Here is a 26089-nt window from a genome sequence, read left to right on the forward strand (position 1 = left end):
AGGAGTATTTATAGGCACACATAGACACATTGCCAAGAAGTCTTGAAAAAGTCCGCAGAAGACGGACGAAACGGGTAGACGGCACAGAAGGACAGTCAACAAAAGCACCGCTACAAAGAGACAGAGATCATAAGGAGCAGGACTTGGTTTGGTTCGAGGACGGAACTTACACAGCGGAGAAGGACAGAACAGTTTTACCGCAGTAACAAACACCCAGTGTGAACCAAGAGGCGCCTGTTTTTATTTAAATGTTTGTAAGTGCAATATGTATAGATGCGCATAAAAGATTTAATAAAACTTTTACTACCGTGAGTCGTGGCTGCGCTCTCTCTTCTTTTGTGTTTGCATTTTAAGGTTTGGGAAACTTTGCCCCCTCCAGGTAGGAATGTATATCCCATACGTCTCTAGCTTATGGACTCTTGCTACTTACATGAAAGAAATGTAGTTCAGAGATAAATGAACTATAAGCAGAGACAAATAAGACTGACTTATAATCACAAATAAAAGTAAAATGCTACTTTGAAAATGTAAAACTCAAAAAGCTTTATTGAAAAAAATCTATACCGCTAAAAAATTGCTCATTGCACATGAAATAGCCGGGAATGCATATTACGAGTCGTGGCGGTATAGCTATACCGCAAGAATTTTAGCCTGTAACACAACGTCCATTCCACATTCAAAAAATGACGTTTGAGTGCGGGATTTTCATAGCGCCTGTATTACAGGTTGTTCGTTTTTACAGGTCAGCCAATCAGATTTTTCCTACCTTAATTCCGATTGGCTGATAGAATCCTATCAGCCAATCGGAATTGAAGGGATGCCATCTTGGATGACGTCCCTTAAAGGAGCCTTCATTCGTCGGTAGTCCGTCGGTAAAGAAGGATGTTCCGCGTCGGCGGGATGAAGATTGAAGACCCGGCTTGGAAGATGACATAGCCCGGATAGAAGACTTCTTCAGCGCCTCTTGGAAGATGACATCGCCCGGATGGAAGAGTTCTTCAGCGCCGCTTGGAGGATCACTTCATCGGATGGAAGATTTCTTCAGCGCCGCTTGGAGGATCACTTCTGCCGCTCCGGGTCTCCTCTTCGGTTCCATCGCTGCTCGACTGAGTGAAGACGACTAAAGGTAGGATGATATTCAGGGGATTAGTGTTAGGTTATTTTAAGGGGGGTTTGGGTTAGATTAGGGGTATGTGGGTGGTGGGTTTTAATGTTGGGGGGGTTGTATTTTTCTTTTACAGGCAAAAGAGCTGAATTCTTTGGGGTATGCCCCCACAAAAGGCCCTTTTAAGGGCTGGTAAGGTAAAAGAGCTTTGAACTTTTTTAATTTAGAATAGGGTAGGGCATTTTTTTATTTTGGGGGGCTTTGTTATTTTATTAGGGGGCTTAGATTAGGTGTAAGTAGCTTAAAATTGTTGTAATATTTTTAAAATGTTTGTAATTTATTTATTTTTTTGTACTTTAGTTAGTTTATGTAATTGTATTTAATTGTAGTTATTTGTAGTTAATTTATTTAATTCATTTAAAGATAGCGTAGTGTTAGGTTTAATTGTAACTTAGGTTAGGATTTATTTTACAGGTAATTTTGTATTTCTTTTAGCTAGGTAGTTATTAAATAGTTAATAACTATTTAATAACTATTCTAACTAGCTAAAATAAATACAAAGTTACCTGTAAAATAAATATAAATCCTAAGATAGCTACAATGTAATTATTAATTATATTGTAGCTATCTTAGGGTTTATTTTACAGGATTTTATTATCTCCACTATCACTGGGGGGTTTGGGAATTTTTCTGCCCCAATATAATAAATCTAAGCGTAAATTTAAAGTTCCCAATTGTTTTCGTTCCTTTTGTCAAACTAAGGAACAAAAAACACTCCTTCCCCTAAGGCCTCTGGTTCCAATTGAAGACCATCCACAAATTAAGCTGTATAAGAAACTAAATACAGCCCCTAAGACTGCATGAAGGTGCGGCCCTCAAACCAATTCAAATGGTGGGGGCAGATTGATATTGTTTCAAGACATTTGGGCAGATTCTGTCCAAAATCAGTTGACTCAAGAAATTGTTTCTCAGGTGTATCGATGAGGTTTCAGAATAAGACCTCCCATGGGAAGATTCTTTCCTTCCCATGTTCCAACAAACCCTGTGAAGGCTCAGGCTTTTCTGAAGTGCATTTCAGATATAGAGCTTTCAGGGTTGATGGTTCCTGTTCCTCTAAAGAAGCAGGGTTTGGGTTTTATTCAAATCTGTTCATTGTCCCAAAGAAGGAAGACTCATTCAGACCAGTTCTGGATCTGAAAACTTTCAATCATTTTGTAAGAGTCCCAACTTTCAAGATGATGACTATAAGGACTATTCTGCCTTTAGTTCAGCAAGGTCATTTCATGTCCACAATAGAGTTACAGGATGCTTAACTTCATATTCCGATTCACCCAGACCACTATCAGTTTCTGAGATTCTCTATTCTAGACAAGCATTAGCAATTTGTCACTGTTCCGTTTAGCTTTGTGACAGCTCTGAGAATCTTTTCAAGGTTCTCGGTGCCCTTCTATCTGTAATCAGAGAGCAGGGTATTGCGGTCTTTCCTTATCTGGACGATATCTTGGTACTAGCTCAATCTTTTCATTTAGCAGAATCTCACACGAAACAAGGACATGGTTGGAGGATCAATTTACAAAAGAGTTTCTTGATTCCTCAGACAAAGGTCACCTTTTTAGGTTTCCAGATAGATTCAGTGTCCATGACTCTTTCTTTGACAGACAAGAGACGAATGAAGTTAGAGTTAGCTTGTCTAAACCTTCAGTCTCTATCATTCTTTTTAGTGGCTATGTGCATGGACGTTTTAGGTCTCATGATTGCAGCATCGGACACAATCCCATTTGCTCGTTTTCATATGAGACCTCTACAGCTTTGCATGTTGCCCCAATGGTGCAGGAATTATACTCAGATATCACATTTGATATACTTAAGTCCCAACATTTAACACTCTCTGACTTGATGGTTAAACCATCACCTTATTGTTCAAGGGGCCTCCTTTTTTTGTCCTTCCTGGACTGTGATCACAACAGATGCAAGTCTTACAGGTTTGGGAGCTGTCTGGGGGTCTCTGACAGCACAAGGGGTTTGGGAGCCTCAGGAGGCGAGGTTACCAATCAATATTTTAGAACTCTGTGCTATTTTCAGAGCTATTCAGGCTTGGCCTCTATTGAAGAGAGAACTTTATATTCAATTTCAGATAGACAATATCACTACAGTGGCATATGTCAATCATGAAGGGGGGACTTGCAGTCCTTCAGTAATGAAAGAAATATCTCTGATACTTTCTTGGGTGGAATCCAACTCTTGTCAAATTTCTGTGATTCATATCCCAGGACTAGACAATTGGGAAGCAGATTATCTAAGTCATCAGACTTTACATCCAGGAGAGTGTTCCCTCCATCCAGATGTTCTTTTTCAATTGGTACAGATGTGGGGTCCTTTAGAAATGGATCTGATGGCCTCGCGTCTGAACAAGAAGCTTCCAAGATACCTTTCCAGGTCCAAGGATCCTCAGGCGGAGATGGTAGATGCTCTAGCAGTTCCTTGGTTTTACCAAACTGCTTACATTTTTCCTCCTCTTGTTCTTCTTCCAAAGGTGCTTTTCAAGATCATAATGGAACATTCTTACGTGTTTCTGATAGCTCCAGCTTGGCCTCTCAGGTTTTGGTATGCGGACCTTGTCAGGATGTCCAGTTGCCAACCTTGGCCACTTCCTTTAAGGCCAGACCTTCTGTTTCAAGGGCCGTTTTTCCATCAGGATCTCAAATCTCTAAATTTGATGGCATGGTAATGGAATGCTTAGTGCTTAGTGCTTAGTCATAGCGGTTTTTCTGACTCAGCAATCAGCTCTATGATACAGGCTCATAAGTCTGTTTCAAGGAAAATGTATTATCGGGTTTGGAAAAACTATATTTCATGGTGTTCAACCCATGATTATTCTTGGCATTTTTAGAATTCCTAGGATCTTACAGTTTCTTCAGGATGGTTTGTCTGCTAATACTTTGAAAGGACAAATTTCTGCTCTTTCTGTTTTATTTCATAGGATTGCTAAACTTCGTGACATTTACTGTTTTGTTCAAGCTTTGATTCATATCAAACCTGTTAATAAATCAATTTTCTTAATTTGGTTTTGAAAACTTTACAGGCTCCTTCTTTTGAGCCTATCCATTCTTTGGATATTAAACTACTTTCTTGGAAAGTGTTATTTCTTTTGGCTATTTCTTCTGCTAGAAGAGTTTCTGAGTTGTCTGCTCTCTCTTGTGAGTCTCCTTATCTGATTTTTCATCAAGTTAAAGTTATTTTGCGGACTTCATTTAAATTTTTACCTAAAGCTGTGAATTCTAACAACGTCAGTAGGGCAATTGTTATTCCTTCGTTGTGTCCTAATCCTAAGGATACTTTTGAAAGGTCTTTACATTCTTTGGATATGGTAAGAGCCTTGAAATATTATGTTGAGGGTACTAAGGATTTCATAAAGACTTCTAGTCTATTTGTTATTTTTTCTGGCTCCAGGAAAGGCCAGAAAGCTTCTGCTTTTTCTCTGGCTTCTTGGTTTAGACTTTTAATTCACAAAGCTTATTTGTAGGCATGGCAGTCTCTGCCTCAGAGAATTACAGCTCATTCTACTAGATCAGTTGCCACTTCTTGGGCTCTTAAGAATGAAGCCTCAGTTGATCAAATTTGCAAAGCAGCAACTTGGTCTTCTTTGCATACTTTTACTAAATTTTACCATTTTGATGTATTTGCTTCTTCTGAAGCATTCTTTGGTAGAAAGGTTCTTCAGGCAGTTGTCTTAGTTTTATTCTAATACCTTTGATTTGAGTTTTTCTGGCATTTTTAAGAAAACTTAAATATTTTTTTATTATTTAATTTCTCAGTGGAATTAGCTGATTTTATTTTATCTCTCCCCCTCTAGTGACTTGTGGACTTCCACATCTTCACGTCACTAACTGATGGACTCTTGCCACTTGCATGAAAGAAGACATAATTTATGTAAGAAATTACCTGATAAATTAATTTATTTTATAGTGACAAGAGTCCATGAGACCCACCCTATTTATTTGTGGTTATGATTTTTTTGTATAAAGCACATTATTTTTTCAAGTTCCTCTTTTTACTCCTTTTTTTACACCTCACTTCTTGGCTATACGTTAAACTGAAGTATGAGTGAGTTGGGATGTGTATTTATAGGCATTTTGAGGTTTGGGAAACTTTGCCCCATACGTCAATAGCTCATGGACTCTTGCCACTATGAAAGAAATTAATTTATCAGGTAAGTTCTTAAATAAATTATGTTTTTAGTAAAGATGACATAATCTACTATGAGAACTGTTTTGTCTGAGATCTAAGGTTATTTTATATCTTAAACTAGTTTCTTGTTTGTTGTCACACAGCTTGAAAGTATTTTACATGCCACCTTATTCAAAGAGATTTAAAGGGATAAAAAAACAAAATGTTCCTTTGCGGTTCAGAAAGAGCATACAATTTTAAGATTTTTTTTTCTCTTGTTAAGTGTATCCAGTCCACGGATCATCCATTACTTATTGAATATATTCTCCTTCCCAACAGGAAGCTGCAAGAGTCCACCCACAGCAAAGCTGCTATATAGCTCCTCCCCTAACTGCCATATTCAGTCATTCTCTTGCAAGCCTCAACATAGATAGGAGGTCGTGAGAGTCTGTGGTGCTTTCTACTTAGTTTATTCTTCAATCAAAAGTTTGTTATTTTTAAATGGCACCGGAGTGTGCTGTTTATCTCAGGCAGTATTTGGAAGAAGAATCTGCCTGCGTTTTTCTATGATCTTAGCAGACGTAACTAAGATCCATTTGCTGTTCTCACACATTCTGAGGAGTGAGGTACTTCAGAGGGGGAATGGCGTGCAGGTTTTCCTGCAGATAAGGTATGTGCAGTAAAATATTTTTCTAGGAATGGAATTGACTAAGAAAATACTGCTGATACCGAAGTAATGTAAGTAAAGCCTTAAATGCAGCGATAGCGACTGGTATCAGGCTTATTAATAGAGATACATACTCTTGTAAAAATGAGTTTTAAAACGTTTGCTGGCATGTTTAATCGTTTTTTAACATATGTTTGGTGATAAAACTTATTGGGGCCTAAGTTTTTTCCACATGGCTGGCTTAAATTTTGCATAGAAACAGTTAACTGAAGCTTCCCACTGTTGGCTGTGGCAGTTTGTTGTGTCTGTTTTTAAAAACGTCTATGTCATTTTTTTTTTTTTTATCTGTTTTTTGCATTAAGGGGTTAATCATCCATTTGCAAGTGGGTGCAATGCTCTGTTACCTTATTACATGTACTGTAAAAATTTCGTTTGTTTTACTGCCTTTTTTTCACTGTTTTTCAAATTTTGACAAAATTTGTTTCTCTTAAAGGCACAGTAACGTTTTATATATTTGCTTGTTAACTTGATTTAAAGTGTTTTCCAAGCTTACTAGTCTCATTATTAGTCTGTTCTAACATGTCTGACATAGAGGAAGCTCTGTGTTCATTATGTTTTAAAGCCATGGTGGAACCCCATCTTCGAATGTGTACCAGATGTACTGATTTCATGTTAAACAATAAAGATCATTTTTTGTCTTTAAAAACATTATCACCAGAGGATTCTGTCGTGGGGGTAGTTATGCCGACTAACTCTCCCCACGTGTCAGACCTTTTGACTCCCGCTTTAGGGACTCACGCTCAAATGGCGCCAAGTACATCAAGGGCACCCATAGCGTTTCTTTTACCAGGGGATTCTGTCGAGGGGAAAGTTATGCCGACTAACTCTCCCCACGTGTCAGACCCTTCGACTCCCGCTTCAGGGACTCACGCTCAAATGGCGCCAAGTACATCAAGGGCGCCCATAGCGTTTATTTTACAAGACATGGCAAAGGTGGTGAATAATATTCTGGCAGCAGTATTAGTCAGACTACCTGAAATTAAAGGAAAGCAGTTAGCTCTGGGGGTAGATACAGAGCATACAGACGCTTTAAGAACCATGTATGATACTACCTCACAATATGCTTAGTCTGTGGGTGATTTTTTTTTGACTCAGGGAAGATGATTTAACCTGATTCTGATATTTCTACGTTTAAAATTTATGCTTGAGAACCTCCACTTGTTGCTCAGGGAGGCTTTGGCTGCTCTGAATGAATGTGTACAATCGCAGGGCCAGAGAAATTGTGTAGACTGGATAAATAATATGCAGTGCCGGTGTGTACTGATGTTTTTCCAATACCTAAAGAGGTTTACTAAAAATTTTTTAATAAGGAATGGGATAGACCAGGTGTGCCGTTCTCTTCCCCTCCTATTTTTTAGAAGAATGTTTTCTAATAGTTACCACCACACGGGACTTCTGGCAGACAGTTCCTAAGGTGGAGAGAAGAGTTTCTACTCTAGCTAAGCGTACCACTACCTCTGACGAGGACAGTTGTGCTTTTTAGATCCAATGGATAAAAAATGTTTATTCAACAGGGTTTTATCCTGCAGCCCCTTGCATACATTGCTTCTGTCACTGCTGCTGCGGCGTTCTGGGTTGAGTCTCTTGATGAGGCTTTACAGTTAAGCGACTCCATTGGATGAATATATTTGACAAGCTTATGTTAGCCAATTCCTTTGTTTTCTGATGCCTTGTTCATTTGACTAGACTAACGGCTAAGAATTCTGTTTTTTACTATTCTGGCGCGCAGAGCGCTATGGCTTATATCATGGTCAGCTGTCGTGACTTTAATAAATAAGCTACTTAACTTCCCTTCAAGGGGCAGACCCTATTCGGGCCTGGTTTGAAGGAGATTATTGCTTATATCACTGGAGGAAAAGGTCATGCCCTTCCTCAGGATAGGTCTAAATCAAGGGCAAAAAAAAAAAAAAAAAAAAAAAAAGTCTAATTTCGTACCTTTTAAAAACTTCAGGGCAGGTGTGGCATCCTCTTCCTCTAAGGCAAAACAAGAGGGAATTTTTGCTCAGTCCAAGGCGGTCTGGAGACAATCGGACCTGGAACAAAGATAAGCAGGCCATGGAGCCTGCTGCTGCCTCTAAGGCAGCATGAAGGAACGGACCCCTATCCGGTAACGGATCCTATAGGGGGCAGACTTTCATTCTTTGCCCAGGCGTGGGCAAGAGATGCCCAGGATCCCTTGGAATTGGAATTTATATCCCAGAGATATCTTCTGGATTTCAAAGATTCCCCCCCAAAAAAAGGGGAGATTTCGCCTTTCACAATTATCTGCAAACCAGATAAAGAAGGAGGCATTCTTACATTGTGTACGAGATCCATCCAGTTCCAAGAGAGGAACAGGGACAGAGTTTTTACTCAAATCTGTTTGTGGTTCCCAAGGAGAGGGAACCTTCAGACCTATTTTGGATCTAAAGATCTTAAACAAATTCCTCAGAATTCCGTCATTTAAGATGGAAACTATTCGTACCATCTTAACTATGATCCAGGAGAGTCAATAGAGGACTACAATGGATTTGAAGGATGCTTATCCTCACATTGTGATGCATAAAGATCACCATCGTTTTTCAGGTTTGCCTTTCTAGACAGGCATTACCAGTTTGTAGCTCTTTCCTTTGGGATATCTACAGCCCCAAGAATCTTTATGGAGGTTCTGGGGTCGCTTTGGCGGTCCTTAGACCGCGGGGCATAGAAGTGGCCCCTTATTTAGACGACATCCTGATACAGGCGTCAAACATCCAAATTGCCCAGTCTCATACGGACGTAGTACTGGCATTTCTGAGATCACATGGGTGGAAAGTGAACAAGGAAAGAGTTCTCTATCCCCAATCTCAAGGGTTTCCCTCCTAGGGACTCTGATAGATTCTGTAGAAATGAAAATTTACCTGACGGAGTCCAGGTTGTCAAAGTTTCTAAATTTCTGCCGTGTTTTTTTCATCCCATCCGCGCCCTTCGGTGGCTCAGTACATGAATGAAATCGGCTTAATGGTAGCGGCAAGGGACATAGTACCGTTTGCACGTCTACATTTCAGACCGCTGCAACTATGCATGCTCAGTCAGAGGAACGGGGATTACACAGATTTGTCCCCCTGTTAAACCTGGACCAAGAGACCAGAGATTCTCTTCTCTGGTGACTATGTCGGGTCCATCTGTCCAAGGGTATGACCTTCCGCAGGTCAGATGGGACAATTGTTACAATAGATGCCAGCCTTTTAGGTTGGGATGCAGTCTGGAACTCCCTGAAGGCTCAGGGATAGTGGACTTAGGAGGAGACCCTCCTTCTAATAAATATTCTGGAACTGGGAGTGATATTCCATGCTCTTCAGACTTGGCCTCAGTTAGCAACTCTGAGGTACATCATACTCAGTCGGACAATATACACGACTGTGGCTTACATCAGCCATCAAGGGGGAACAGAAGTTCCCTAGCGATGTTAGAAGTCTTACAATAATTCACTGGACAGAGACTCACTCTTGTCTATCAGCTATCCATATCCCAGGTGTTGAGAACTGGGAGGTGGATTTTCTAAGTCATCAGACTTTTCTTCCGGGGGAGTGGGATTTCCTCCGGAGGTCAAGACCAAGCAGGAGAGGGCTTTGGTGTTTTTGACAGCGCCTGCGTAGCCACGCAGGACCTGGTATGCAGATCTGGTGGACATGTCATCCTTTCCATCACGGTCTCTGCTTCTGAGACAGGTCCCTCTACCTCAGAGTCCTTTCAACCATCTAAATAGAATCAATCTGAGATGGACTGCCTGGAGACCGAACGCTTGATGTTATCAAAGCATGGCTTCTCCGAGTCAGTCATTGATCCCTTAATACAGACATGAAAGCCTGTCTCTAGGAAAATTGAACATAGATATGGTGTAAATATCTGATTGTTATGAATCCAAGGGTTACTCATGGAGTAAAGTCTGGATTCCCAGGATATTATCTTTTCTCCAAGATGTTTTTGAGAAAAGGGTTGTCAGCTAATTCCTTAAAAGGGGACAGATTTTTACTCTGTCTATTTTTTTGCACAAGCGTCTGGCAGGTATTCTAGACGTTCAGGCATTTGGTCAGGCTTTGGTTAGATCCAAGCCTGTGTTTAAAACTGTTGCTCCGCCATGGAGCTTAAACCTGATTCTTAAGGTTCTTCAAGAAGTTCCGTTTGAACCTTTTTTGTTCCATAGATATCAATCTTTATCTTGGAAAGTTCCTTTTGGGTAGCTAATTCCTCGACTCGTAGAGTCTCCAAGTTATCTGTGTTACAATGTGATTCTCCTTATCTGGTCCTTCGTACGGATAAGGTAGTCCTGCGTACCAACCTGGGTTTTTTCCTAAGGTGGTATCTAACAAGTACATCACTCAAGAGATAGTTGTTCCATGCTTGTATCCTAATCCTTCCTCAAAGAAGGAACGTCTATTACACAATATTGGACGTGGTTTGTGCTTTAAAGTTTTACTTACAAGCTACTACAGTTTTCATCAAACGTTCACCTTGTTTGTTGTCTATTCTGGACAGAGGAGAGGTCAAAAGACTTCAGCAGCCTCTCTGTCTTTTTGGTTAAAAAGCATAATTCATTTAGCTTATGAGACTGCTGGACAGCAGCCTCCTGAAGGGATTACAGCTCATTCTACTAGAGCTGTGGTTTTCACTTGGGCCTTTTTTAAATGTGGCTTCTGTTGAACAGATTTACAAGACGGAGTCTTGGTCTGCGCTTCATACTTTTCAAATTTAACAAATTTGATACCTTGCTTCTTCGGAGGCTATTTTTGGGAGAAAGGGTTTTTTACAGGCAGTGGTAACTTCCGTTTAAGTACCTGCCTTGTCCCTCCCATCATCCGTGTACTTTAGCTTTGGTATTGGTATTCCATAAGTAATGGATGATCCGTGGACTGGATACACTTAACAAGAGAAAACATAATTTATGCTTACCTGATAAATTTATTTCTCTTGTAGTGTATCCAGTCCACGGCCCGCCCTGTCACTTTAAGGCAGGTAATTTTTTCATTTGAACTACAGTCACCACTGCACCCTATGGTTTTTCCTTTCTCTGCATGTTTTCGGTCGAATGACTGAATATGGCAGTTAGGGGAGGAGCTATATAGCAGCTTTGCTGTGGGTGGACTCTTGCAGCTTCCTGTTGGGAAGGAGAATATATTCAATAAGTAATGGATGATCCGTGGACTGGATACACTACAAGAGAAATAAATTTATCAGGTAAGCATAAATTATGTTTTTCCTGTTTACTTCTATTATCCAATTTGCTTCCTTCCCATGATATTTTTTGTTGAAGAGATAGGTAGGCGTCAGGAGAAAAGAAATGAGCAGGCTCCTAAGCTTACATCCCTGCTTTTCAACAAAAGATTCAAGGGAACAAAGATAAATTTGCTAATACAAGTAAATTATAAAAATTGTTTAAAATTGTATGATCTATCTGAATCATGAAAGAAAAATTTTTAGTTTATAGAAACAAACGGACAGATTACGAGTTTTGCGGTAAGAGGGGTGTGGTACTAACTTGCACATTATTGTCACCGCTCACTTACCTACAGCGCTGGTATTACAGGTTTTTATAAACCTGGCGTTAAAAGGCAAGAAGTGAGCGTAGAGCAAAATTGAGCTCCATACCGCATTCAAATACCAGCGCTGCTTAAGTCAGCGGTGAGCTGGTCGTACGTGCTCCTGCACGATTTCCCCATAGACATCAATGGGGAGAGCCGGCTGAAAAAAAGTCTAACATCTGCAATAAAGCAGTGTAAAGCTCAGTAATGCAGCCCCATTGATTCCTATGAGTTAAACAAAATTTATGTTTACACCTAACACAATAACATGAACCCCGAGTCTAAACACCCCTAATCTTACACTTATTAACCCATAATCTGCCGCCCCCAACATCACCGACACTTACATTATACTTATAAACCCCTAATCTGCCGCTCCGGACATCTACGCCACTATAATAAACATATTAACCCCTAAACCCCCGCACTCCTGCCTCGCAAACACTAGTTAAATATTATTAACCCCTAATCTGCTGTCCCTAACATCGCCGCCACCTACCTACATTTATTAACCCCTAATCTGCCGCCCCCACGTCGCCACCACTATACTATATTTATTAACCCCTAACCCTACACCACCTGACTTAAATATAATTAAAATAAATCTAAATTAAACCTACTATTAATAACTAAATAGTTCCTATTAAAAACTAAATACTTACCTGTAAAATAAACCCTAAGCTAGCTACAATATAACTAACAGTTACATTGTATCTAGCTTAGGGTTATTTTTATTTTACAGGCAAGTTTGTATTTATTTTAACTAGGTAGACTAGTTAGTAAATAGTTAGTAACTATTTACTAACTACCTAGCTAAAATAAATACAAATTTACCTGTTAAATAAAACCTAACCTGAGTTACACTAACACCTAACCTTACACTACAATTAAATAAAATACCGAAATTAAATACCATTAACTAAATTAAATACAAATACCTAAATTACAAAAACAAACAAACATTAAATTACACAAAATAAAAAACAAATTACAAGATATTTAAACTAATTACACCTAATCTAATAGCCCTATCAAAATAAGAAAAGCCCCCCCCCAAATAAAAAACCCTACCCTAAACTAAACTACCAATAGCCCTTAAAATGGCCTTTTGCAGGGCATTGCCCCAAAGAAATCAGCACTTTTACCTGTAAAAAAATACAAACAACCCCCCAACAGTAAAACCCACCACCCACACAACCAACCCCCAAAATAAAACCCTAACTAAAAAAACCTAAGCTCCCCATTGCCCTGAAAAGGACATTTGGATGGGCATTGCCCTTAAAAGGGCATTTAGCTCTATTGCAGCCCAAAGCCCTAACCTAAAAATAAAACCCACTCAATAAACCCTTAAAAAATCCTAACACTAACCCCTGAAGATCCACTTACAGTTTTGAAGAGCCGACATCCATCCTCAACGAAGCCGGGAGAAGTCCTCAGCGAAGCGGCAAGAAGTCCTCAGTGAAGCCGGGAGAAGTTTTCATCCAAGCCAGCAGAAGTGTTCCTCCAGACGGGCAGAAGTCTTCATCCAGACAGCATCTTCTATCTTCATTCATCCAGCGTGGAGCAGCTCCATCTTCAAAACATCCGGTGCGGAGCATCCTCTTCTTCCGACGACTACCCGACAAATGAAGGTTCCTTTAAGTGATGTCATCCAAGATGGCGTCCCTTAGATTCCAATTGACTGATAGAATTCTATCAGCCAATCAGAATTAAGGTTGAAAAAATCCTATTGGCTGATGCAATTGAGCGCCAATCCTATTGGCTGATCCAATCAATCAATAGGATTGAGCTTGCATTCTATTCGCTGATTGGAACAGCCAATAGAATGCGAGCTCAATCCTATTGGCTGATTGGAACAGCCAATAGAATGCAAGCTCAATCCTATTGGCTGATTGGATCAGCCAATAGGATTGAACTTCAATCCTATTGGCTGATTGCATCAGCCAATAGGATTTTTTCTACCTTAATTCCGATTGGCTGATAGAATTTTATCAGCTAATCGGAATCTAAGGGACGCCATCTTGGATGACGTCACTTAAAGGTACCTTCATTCTGTTTTAGTCGTCGGAAGAAAAGGATGCTACGCATCGGATGTCTTGAAGATGGAGCTACTCCACGTCGGATGGATGAAGATAAAAGATGCCGTCTGGATGAAGACTTCTGCCCGTCTGGAGAACCACTTCTGCCCGGCTTGGATGAAGACTTCTGCCATCTGGAGGACCACTTCACCCGACTTTGATGAAGACCTCTCCCGGTAAGTCGATCTTCAGGGGGTTAGTGTTAGTTTTTTTTTTAAGGGTGTATTGGGTGGGTTTTATTTTTTAGATTAGGGTTTGGGCAGCAAAAGAGCTAACTGCCCTTTTAAGGGCAATGCCCATCCAAATACCCTTTTCAGGGCAATGGGGAGCTTAGTTTTTTTTAGATAGTATTTTATTTGGGGGGTTGGTTGTGTCGGTGGTGGGTTTTACTGTTGGGGGGGTTGTTTGCATTTTTTTTTACAGGTAAAAGAGCTGATTACTTTGGGGCAATGCCCCGCAAAAGGCCGTTTTAAGGGCTATTGGTAGTTTAGTTTAGGCTAGGGTTTTTTTTTATTGGGGGGGGGGGGGCTTTTTTATTTTAATAGGGCTATTAGATTAGGTATAATTAGTTTAAATTTCTGTAATTTGTTTATTATTTTCTGTAATTTTGTGTTTTTTTTTAACTTTAGCTAATTTAATTTAGGTAATTGTATTTAATTTAGTTAATTTATTTAATTATAGTGTAGTGTTAGGTGTTACTGTAACTTAGGTTAGGTTTTATTTTACAGGTACTTTTGTATTTATTTTAGCTAGGTAGTTATTAAATAGTTAATAACTATTTAATAACTATTCTACCTAGTTAAAATAAATACAAACTTGCCTGTAAAATAAAAATAAACCTTAAGTTAGCTAAAATGTAACTATTAGTTATATTGTAGCTATCTTAGGGTTTATTTTACAGGTAAGTATTTAGTTTTAAATAGGAATAATTTAGTTATTGATAGGAATATTTATATAGATTTATTTAAATTATATTTAAGTTAGTAGGTGTTAGGTTTAGGGTTAGGCGGGAGTGCGGCGGTTTAGGGGTTAATATGTTTATTATAGTGGCAGCGATGTTGGGGGCAGCAGATTAGGGGTTAATAATTGTAGGTAGGTTGCAGTGACATTGGGGGCGGCAGATTAGGGGTTATTAAATATAATGTAGGTGGTGGCGATGTTGGGGGCAGCAGATTAGGGGTTAATACATATAAGGTGGCGGCGGTGTCCGGAGCTGCAGATTAAGGGTTAATAATATAATGCAGGTGTCAGCAATGTCGGGGCGGCAGATTAGGGGTTAATAAGTGTAAGATTAGGGGTGTTTAGACTCGGGGTTCATGTTAGGGTGTTAGGTGTAGACATAACTTTTATTTCCCCATAGGAATCAATGGGGCTGCGTTAAGGAGTTTTACGCTGCTTTTTGCAGGTGTTAGACTTTTTTTCAGCCGGCTCTCCCCGTTGATTCCTATGGGGAAATCGTGCACGAGCACGTTACACCAGCTCACCGCTGACTTTTTTTTTTTAAACTTTTCTTTATTAGCCACATAATCAACAACAACAAAAAAAAAAAAACAATATACACAAGAATAGTCCTCCTATACATAAGCAGTGAATATGCAATAACATACAAAATATCCTCCACGGATCAGAAGCGTCTAACAAAATCCACATAGCTCAAAAATAAATCAACACTCATAGGAGAGTTTTTTCCCCTTTTTTTCCTTTTCCTTCATATTTTTGTAACAAAAAATCCTATTCTTGTCTTTAGATGACTCTTGAGGGGGGCTATTCTAGAATGACTAATCCCTTTTTCCACCATTTTTTTTCCTACTCAATACATTAAAAAATAAAAATAAACAACCAAAAAAACCACAAATAAACAAAGAAGAAGAAAGAAATAGAAAGAAAAAAAAAAAAAAAAAAGGGGCATAACCTCTCCTCCCCTCCCCAAATCCCAAGACACCAGGAAAAATTTACCTATCTTATAACTATCATTGCGAAATAAGGATTATCCAACCTCGTTCCTATTTCTTAACCACGAATCTGGAAAAACCCCATGTATAACCAGTTCTGCAAAACTTACTGAAGCCAGAAATGGTCTCAGGATCTGTCTCTGTGAGCCACAAGGAAATGTCTTTATAACCACCGCCCAATCGTTCAAAAAAATTCGAATTTTCCTCTCAGAAACAAATTGTATATGGAAAGATTCAAAGATAATCTGTGCTTATATATCTCTTAGAACTTGGGACAAAGTGGGGGCCCTCTTCACCATCCAATTTTTAAAAATATTATATCTAACTGTGAGTATAATTGTATTAAGAGTATTCAATCTATCCCCTCTTTTTATTTCATAGAAGAGTAACACTATATCCTGAAACGACAGCGAAATAGTAGCATTAAACACTCGATTATACCAAAATTGAACTTTCATCCATAGCTGAAATATTTTAGGGCAGGTCCATAACATGTGGCGGAGGTCAGCCCGGTTAAAGGCACAATGTTCACAGGAATAACTTTTATGTGGATAGAACTTAGCCAGACGGTCTGGCGAAAGATAAGAATTATTTAATAGCTTTAAATGGGATTCTTTCCATGTAACCGGTACCATAAGTTTAGCAACTCCTGCAAGGCTATCACTGACCTTCTCAGAATCAATGGACGTAATATGTGGACGCCAGGGGTTGATTATTTTATCCCCTATCAGTATACCTTGCTTCATCAGCATAATATCATAGACCAGGGAAATTGAACAGTCGCCCAATATGAATTTCCTGATGCAGCCCTTAATCTCAGTCCAATCGCTCACTCTGCTTGCCAACCAATCTTGAGCATTAACAAAATGCCGAACCTGAAAATAAACGAACCGCTGCCACCTAGAAAGAGAAAATTGTTCCCTAATAGTATCCCATGGAAGCATCTGAAAATCATCATTAACCAATTGTTGGACATATTCTAATCCCTTAACCTGCCAGTTATAGAAAGATTTCTGATCAATACCCGGGGGAAATAGTGGATTCCCCCTAATTGGTAGATATTCCGAAAAGGAAGGATCAATTTTCAGCAGTCTGCAGATTTTATCCCAAGCTATAATTAAATTCCTAAAAGACATCAGTGACGATACCTCCACAGGGAGAGACTGCGGGGGACAGTGTATAAGGGCTTTTAATGACCAAGGTTTAACCATGAAAGATTCAATGTCAAAGGCAGTAAACTGCTCCACTTGCGAGATCCAATCAAAAACAAACTTGCTTAAAGCTGCATAATTATAGAGCCGGATATTGGGGAATGCCAAACCAGCACTGGTGTATTTTTGTGTAAGTCTGTCCAGGGATATACGTGGTTTTTTGGATTTCCAAATAAATTTTGAGAAACTGGCTGTCAATTTTTTAAGATCTTTATTGGAGATCAAGAGAGGTAGGTTTTGAAGATAATAAAGGATTTTTGGGAAAATTATCGTTTTAATAAGATTAACCGCTGCCGTAAGTGATAAAGGAAATGTTACCCATATTTTAAGCTCACCGCTGACTTAAGCAGCGCTGGTATTGGAGTGCGGTAATTAGCAAAATTTTGCTCAACACTCACTTCTTGCCTTTTAACGACGGGTTTCTAAAAACTCGTAATACCAGCGCTGTATGTAAGTGAGCGGTGAGGGAAAACTGCTTGTTAGCACCACATAGCCTCTAACGCAAAACTTGTAATCTAGGTGTAAGTTACTTATAGCTAAGGATATTCTTATGCATGTCCCAGGCATTTTTGAATTCTTCCTTGTGTTTAACACCTATATTGGAAGTTTATTCCATGAATCCACCCACCCTTCCTGTAAATAAATCCTTCCTCACATTTTTCCTGAATCTGCTACCCTCTAACTTAAGATTGTTTTCGCCTTTGTCTTTTGTGGAAAATGCTTTCAGCTTCCACTTTATTATTTGAAGGTTTCTATCATGTCAGCACAATTTAAGTTAACGCTCATCGGATTAGCGCGTCCTCAGAGCTCTGGTTATCTGTTTCTGGAAACAAAAGAGTGTCACAAAACACATCAAAAATACATTACAAAGTACAGTTACACTCATAATAACACCATCTAATAATAATTATTTAAAAAAATATTGCACAAAAATGTTATAAGGGCTTAAATATATGTGGTATCAGGTGTTAGAAAAAAAAGTCAGGTAAAGGGCTTTAACATTGAGTTACATACATATACATGTCTAAAGAAGTGTATATATATATATATATATATATATATACTGTGTATATATATATATATATACTATATATATATATATATATATATATATATATATATATATATATACTATATGTACTGTATATATACTGTGTATATATATATATATATATATATATATACAGGTGGCCCTCGTTTTACAACGGTTCAATTTACACCGTTTCAGAATAACAACCTTTTTTTCCAGTCATGTGACTGCTATTGAAAAGCATTGAGAAGCAGTGCATTTATTAAAATAGCCAGTAGGTGGAGCTGTCCGCTTGTGTTGCAGTAAAGCCAAGCAAGCTGAAATTAGTTTAACCAGATGAAATTAGTTTAACCAGATCTGAGCTATAGAGCAGATTTCAAAGGAACAAGATCTTCCTGTCTATAACCCAGTCCAGATTGGAATGCATAGAAAGAAATGTTTGCAGAGAAATGCAAGTGAAGTCTGTGTTGCGTGATTATTTTATTAGGTTTATAATGCTGTTTAGCAAATGTTTTTGTTCATTTAACTTAGTTTAATTATATATTCTGTGTTGTGTGATTATTTTATTAGGTTTATAATGCTGTCTAGCATTTAAAGTCTTCATTTCAAAGCTTTTAAAATAATGTATTAGATGTTACTTATGACAATTTTGAGAGGGGCCTGGAACCTATCTCCCTCACTTCCCATTGACTTACATTATAAACTGGGTTTCAATTTACAACCATTCCTTCTGGAACCTAACCCCGGCGTAAACTGAGGGCTACCTGTATATATATATATATATATATATATATATATATATATATATATATATATATATATATATACACACACACACAGTTGTATGCAAAAGTTTAGGCACCCCTGACAATTTCCATGATTTTCATTTATAAATAATTGGGTGTTTGGATCAGCAATTTCATTTTGATGTATCAAATAACTGAAGGACACAGTAATATTTCAGTAGTGAAATGAGGTCTATTGGATTAACAGAAAATGTGCAATATGCATCAAAATGAAATTAAACAGGTGCATAAATTTGGGCACTCTTGTCTTTTTGTTGATTTGAATACCTGTAACTACCTAGCACTGATTAATTGGAACACACAATTGGTTTGGTGAGCCCATTAAGCCTTGAACTTCATAGACAGGTGCATCCAATCATGAGAAAAGGTATTTAAGGTGGCCAATTGCAAGTTGTTGTTCTCTTTGACTCTCCTCTGAAGAGTGGCATCATGGGGGCCTCAAAACAACTCTCAAGTGACCTGAAAACAAAGATTGTTCAACATTATGGTTTAGGGGAAGGCTACAAAAAGCTATTGCAGATATTTAAGCTGTCAGTGTCCACTGTGAGGAACATAGTGAGGAAATGGAAGACCACAGGCACAGTTCTTGTTAAGGCTAGAAGTGGCAGGCCAAGTAAAATATCGGAGAGGCAAAGGCAAAGGATGGTGAGAACAGTCAAAAACAGCCCACAGACCACCTCCAAAGACAACATCATCTTGCTGCAGATGGTGTCACTGTGCATCGTTCAACAATTCAGCGCACTTTGCACCAGGAGAAGCTATATGGAAGAGTGATGCGGAAGAAGCCTTTTCTGCACACACGCCACAAACAGAGTCGCTTGAGGTATGCAAAAGCACATTTGGACTAGCCAGCTTCATTTTGGAAGAAGGTGCTGTGGACTGATGAAAAAAAAAAGAAAGTTATTTGGTCATAACAAGGGGCATTATGCATGGCGGCAAAATAACTCAGCATTCCAAGACAAACACTTGCTACCCACAGTAAAATTTGGTGGATGTTCCATCATGCTGTGGGGCTGTGTGGCCAGTGCCGGTACTAGGAATTTTGTTAAAGTTGAGGGTCGCATGGATTCCACTCAATATCAGCAGATACTTGAGAATAATGTTGAGGAATCAGTCACAAAGTTGAAGTTACGCCAGGGCGACCACCCAAAACACTGATCAAAATCTACTCTGGCATTTATGCAGAGGAACAAGTACAATGTTCTGGAATGGCCATCCCAGTCCCCACTCCCCAGACCTGAATATCATTAAAAATCTGTGGGGTGATTTGAAGCGGGCTGTCCATGCTCGGCATCCATCAAACCTAACTGAACTGGAGATGTTTTGCAAGGAGGAATGGTCCAAAATACCTTAATCCAGAATCCAGACAATCATTATAGGCTATATGAAGCGTCTAGCGGCTGTTAAAGTAGGCTCTACTAAATATTGATACAATATTTCTGTAGGGGTGCCCAAATTTATGCACCTGTCTAATTTCGTTTTGATGCATATTGCACATTTTCTGTTAATCCAATAAACCTCATTTCACTACTGAAATAGTACTGTGTCCTTCAGTTTGATAGATCAAAAAGAAATTGCTGATCCAAATGCCCAATTATTTATAAATGAAAATCATGGAAATTGTCAGGAGTGCCTAAACTTTTGCATACAACTGTATATATCTATATATGTGTAGATATGTATTTATATGTGTATATATGTATTTACAGACATATATACACATATAAATACATATCTACAAATATATAGATTTATATATATGTAAGTGCATTGGATCCCTTTGCAGTTAAAGGACCACTCAATACAGTAGAATTGCATGATTAAGAGGTGCATAATAAAAAGACAATACGAAAACACTCTGAATTTCATATAAGCAGTAGATTCTTTTTCTGACAAATTTATTTTTTCTCCCATTTTCCGTCCCCCTCTGTCCTGTGACAGCCTTAAGCCAATCACAAACTAGTATACGTATACCCTGTTAGCTTTGTGAATATAAAAGTCTGGTTAACGCACATGTGAATATGCAATAGGGTTTTGCACAGTAAATGCTCGAGCGGGAACGTTAATTAGTGCTCCTCTTGTAATCTGGCCCTATGTATATTGACAGGTTATTTCACATATTTTAAGAAACTGACATGATACTCTGCTAGTTTAGTATTTTTATAGGCTTGTTCTAGAATCTAAGATCATCACAAACTCAATAAATGATTCCACTGGTTTTCCCTTCTTTTCATTTATGTTGGAGGTCCAGGGGTGTTTGTTTATGGAAGGGAACACTTATCTTATTTAAAAAAAACTAAGGTTCACTCACAAAAGTAATAGCATAATTATTTTTATATATACATTTTTTCTTTTTTAATTAAGGATGGGTTTCTTTGCAAGTATAATTTTGATGGAAACCATATGCTGTATATAATTCGAGGGGTGTTATCCCATGTCTGCAATTTATTTGAAGTGCACATTTTTTTGCAATGCAGTTATTCATTTCTGAGACATATATAAAATTACTTTATTGGCCCTTTACTTTATATAGCACACATCTTACATACTGTATATAAACTTTATAACTCCACATTATTTTTAAAGTGACAGTTTAACACCGCTATCCCTGCATGTTTAAAGTGCACAGAGTTACCTATTATTGAATTGAATTATTATTAAACTAATTGCAAGGATACTGCATTTTAATTTGTTCTGCACTGCATTTATTAAGTATGATAAAAAATAATGGGCTAACAGTTAATAAAATCACACGCATATTCTATGCTGTAATACTATTTGTAACGCTTTTCTTTTTATTGCCTACAAATATTACAGGCTGAAACCATATCTAAATTTGGGTTAAAAAGAACACAGTAGTCATTTCACAAAAAAACAAAAATGTTATCCACTGTTAACTAAAAATGTTAACGGCTATTGACATCCATCTGTCTATACTAAGGAACAGTTTACATAGATGCTAGAAAACAAATTAAAAAAATAGTTTATATTAACACTTCACTCATGAGCATGAAATCACTACGTAAATTGACCACCTGCCTAAAAACGGTGGGCACAGCCTCGCCCATAGATATAATATTTGCATGTAAATTTAAATTAGCAGATAGCATGTATACGGTCATAACTAATTTGCTGGTTAGTTTGTCACAATATATCAAGTTATCTATCTATCATGTATCTATCTATCTATCTATCTATCTATCTATCTATCTGACTATCTATCCATCTATCTATCTATCTATCTATCTATCTATCTGTCGGTCTGTATGTATGTATGTCTATCTATGATGTTTGAGAGCAGGATATGGGAAATTTTTACTCACATACAGTGGGTATTGAAAATAATCACCCCCCTTGAAAATAATCACATGTTGTTGTTTTGCAGCCTGAAATAAAGATAGACACATATTTTGTTTATCCAGTTGTAATTACTCAGTGTAACATAACATTCAAGTGAAAGATATAATACCAAACCTAAACTATACCTTTATACAGTGGGTATTGAAAATAATCACCCCTGTGTCTGTCTTTATTTGCAGCCTGAAATAAAGACAGACACAGTTTTTGTTTATCCAGTTTGAATTACTCAGTGCAGCTTATAACATCCAAGTGAAAGATATAACACCAACATGTCAGGCAAAAATAAAGACAATTCAAAAAAAGAATCACTGAGTTGCAAAAAGGATCACCCCCTCCTAAAATTACTTGTAAACTCAATCAGGTGTAGCTAATCACCTTCTCAACGGCACACACAAAGCCATTTGACCTTCAACTGTGATCAGCTTTGGGCATATAGCTCAGCATGAAAAGAGATTTCCTGGAGCATCTCAGTCCCTGGTAGTGCAACTGAAACAAACAATCAACAATAGGTGGCAAGGCACTGTCAAAAGATCTCCGGGATAATGATGTGGACAGGCACAAGTCATATATCAATATCAAACCCTTCATCAATGCCTAGAAGCACAGTGAAGTCTATTATTAAGAAATGGAAGGTATTTGGTACAACACAGACCTTCTATGGATCAGGACGTCGCTCCAAACTGGATGAAAGAGCCAGGAGGAAACTGGTCAGAGAGGCTACCAAGTGGCCCACAGCAACTCTGAAGCAGTTGTAGGAATTTATGACAAAAAGTGGTCATTGTGTGCATGTGACAACAATATTACAAATTCTCCACAAATGTGGCTTGTATGGTAGGGTTGCAAGAAAAAAGCCACTCCTCAAAAAAGGCCACATGAAGTCACGACTGAGCTTTGCCATTAGACACCTAGGAGATTCTGAGGCCACATGGAAAAAGGTGTTATGGTCAGATGAGACTAAAATTGAATTATTTGGCCTCAACACCAAACGATATGTCTGGAGGAAATCCAATACAGTTTACCATCCAAATAACACCATACCTACAGTAAAGCATTGAGGTGGTAATATCCTGTTATGGGGGGTGTTTCTCTGCAGCAGGCATTGGGGCACTTGTCAGAATAGAAGGAATAATGGATAGGGCAAAATACCATCAAATTCTTGAGGAAAATATGCTGCCCTCTGTCAGGAAGTTCAATGGGAAGAAGGTTTACCTTCCAACATGACAATGACCCAAAGCACACAGCAAAAATGACCACACAGTGGTTGAAGGAGAAAAAGGTGAATGTCCTTGCATGGCCCAGAGCCCAGACTTAAACCCCATTGAATATCTGTGCCATGACTTGAAGATTGCAGTCCACAAATGGTCACCATCAAATGTAACGGAACTGGAGCAGTTCTGCAAAGAAAAGTGGGCAAATATTGCACAGTCTAGATGTACAATGTTAGTAAAGACATAGCCCAACAGACTAAAGGCTGTAATCAAAGCAAAAGATGGTTCAACAAAATATTGACACAAGGCGGCCTATCTATCAAGCTCCGAATGAAACAGCAGTTATGAAGCAGCGGTCACAAAGACCGCTGCTCCATAACCTGTCCGCCTGCTCTGAGCAGGCAGACAGACATCGCCGGAAATCAACCCGATCGAGTATGATCGGGTTGATTGACACCCCCTGCTTGCGGCCCATTGGCCGCGAGTCTGTAGGGGGCGGCGTTGCACCAGCAGCTCTTGTGAGCTGCTGGTGCAATGCTGAATACGGCGAGTGTATTGCTCGCCGTATTCAGCGAGGTCTGGCGGACCTGATCCACACTGTCGGATCATTTCCGCCAGACCTTGATAAATAGGGGCCAAGGGGTGGTCCTTTTTGCAACTCAATGATTCTGTTTTTGATTTGTCTTTATATTTGCCTGACATGTTGGTGTTATATCTTTCACTTGGATGTTATAAGTTGCACTGAGTAATTACAACTAGATAAACAAAAACTGTGTCTGTCTTTATTTCAGGCTGCAAATAAAGACAGACACAGGGGTGATTCTTTTCAATACCCACTGTATAAAGGTATAGTTTAGGTTTTTGTATTGCTCACTCGGAGGGTAGGAAGATCTTCATGTCAAATGCTGGAACAGCATTAACTGAAAAATGTAAATGAGCATTAGCTGAAAAAAGAAAATGAGCTGACTACATGAGATATGACAACTGTTAAAATTATTTTGGATTCTGCGCTGTTTGGGCATTTGATGATTTCTCAGCAAGTGCCCTCAATCTTATATAGGCTGAGAAATGTTCTTATTAAATTAAAACCTGCGTGACTATGCCTAACCACAGTGTGCTCTGGAATTAGACTCTAAAGACAGTGTTGCACATAGTTATAATGCGACTTGACAGTTGTGATAACTATATGATCTGTAATGTTTTATACTACTTCAGACGTTATGTCTAGCATTTGGGGACTAGACAACTGAGAAAATGAATGACAACTGACTGATAATAGATTTTTACTGCATTGGCAGATTTTTTTTTACAAATTTTCAATATATTGAATTTTGTCACAGCAACACTTAATTACATTAAAGCAATCTATACATACATTAATCTCTAGTAGTGCATTATACGGGCACAATTGATTATTTTCAAACATCCTAGTTGTAATTGGTAGGCGTGTGTTTTGTTTTGTCTGCTTCTGGTGACAAGGTGTTTAACTTAATATTAAGAAAGCCAATATATCACAATAGATTATTAACTGAAGATATGTTTTGCTTGGTCTCTCCAATTAAAAAGATATTAAGTGAAGAAGAGGATTGACATTTTGATCATAATCTATTTTCTATGGAATTATTTTTTAAATTCATTACATTTCACCACCTGTTTAAATAATGCTTATATTATACTATTGCTTGATGTGATTTAATGATGTGCTGCTTGTGGTTCTGCTGACACAAGAAGTATTCAGCTTAAGTCTTGGCAAGGTAATAGCTTTCGCCCATTAGGATCCCCTTCTGAGCATAAATACCAGTCATGTACAAATGAAAACCTTGCTTAACATATCTTTCCAAGTTGATCTTTAGTAGTCATTCCTGCCATTAACATCTATAGCTGTATTTAGTGTCCAATCAGTATTGTTACTGGGAGGGGGCACTTGCTCATGTAGCCCCCAACTGTGATCCCCTCTTGTTTCCCCACCAACACACTGCCACGGGCTTCCACAGCTCATCCCAGTCCTGCCCATACCCAGCTGGCCCTGCCCACAACACACAATTCAGCCTGCTAACTACAGGCCATTACACGTCAGGTCCAGGTGGGCTTCCGAGAAGTGCCCCACCCCCTGCATACTTTTTGGCAATGCCACTGGGCCCAATTCAGGAAATCTTGCACATGACACAATAACCTATTGCTAAGGTTAAACAATTAAGGTCAAGTGGATCACTAATCTAATCGTGGTCCTGCAATATTACCAGCACACTCTACGCTATCAATATTGTGGGAGTGTGCTAAGATTAGTGGGAAAATTGGTATTACAAGTCTATGGTAAAACAAAATTACCAGAGAATGCTTAGTGCCGCCGACATCTCTTAAGAACACCATATACTTTCAGTGGATAGCGAGGCTGTGCTAATATTACAAGTTGTGAGTCATGTGTTGCACTTGAGAGCAACAAATAACAGTACTTTGAAAAGTTAGCACTAATTGTCGATAGGCACATATTGCTACACATCACCAGGCACAAGCTGCCGGTGAGCTCTGTGAGGGAATCTATGAAGTAACATCCTGCAGAGAATGAGTTTGGTTTGAAGGAAACAGGTCATGGAAAGGTATCTGTATTTACTATATCAGGATGGTGACAAAGGGGACTGCTAGCTATGTTGCCATTTAACTTTTCTCCGTTCTCATTCTTGATGAGTGGAAGTAAAGCAGATAGCTCTGAACATTTGGAATTTGTGATCTTTGCCTAATACCGGGTACCCAGTTTAATGAACTTTGATGAAATATTATTCATTTGGCTTTAATATTTTTTGCCTCATTTCAGATATTTTTGTAAATCTCATTATTAAGATTAGGTGAGTGGTAATGAATAAATGTTGATCTTTTTAATTCATCTCTCCAGCGCTGTATTTTATTT

This window comes from Bombina bombina, chromosome 1, assembly GCF_027579735.1.
Source record: "Bombina bombina isolate aBomBom1 chromosome 1, aBomBom1.pri, whole genome shotgun sequence".
Classification (NCBI taxonomy): Eukaryota; Metazoa; Chordata; class Amphibia; order Anura; family Bombinatoridae; genus Bombina; species Bombina bombina.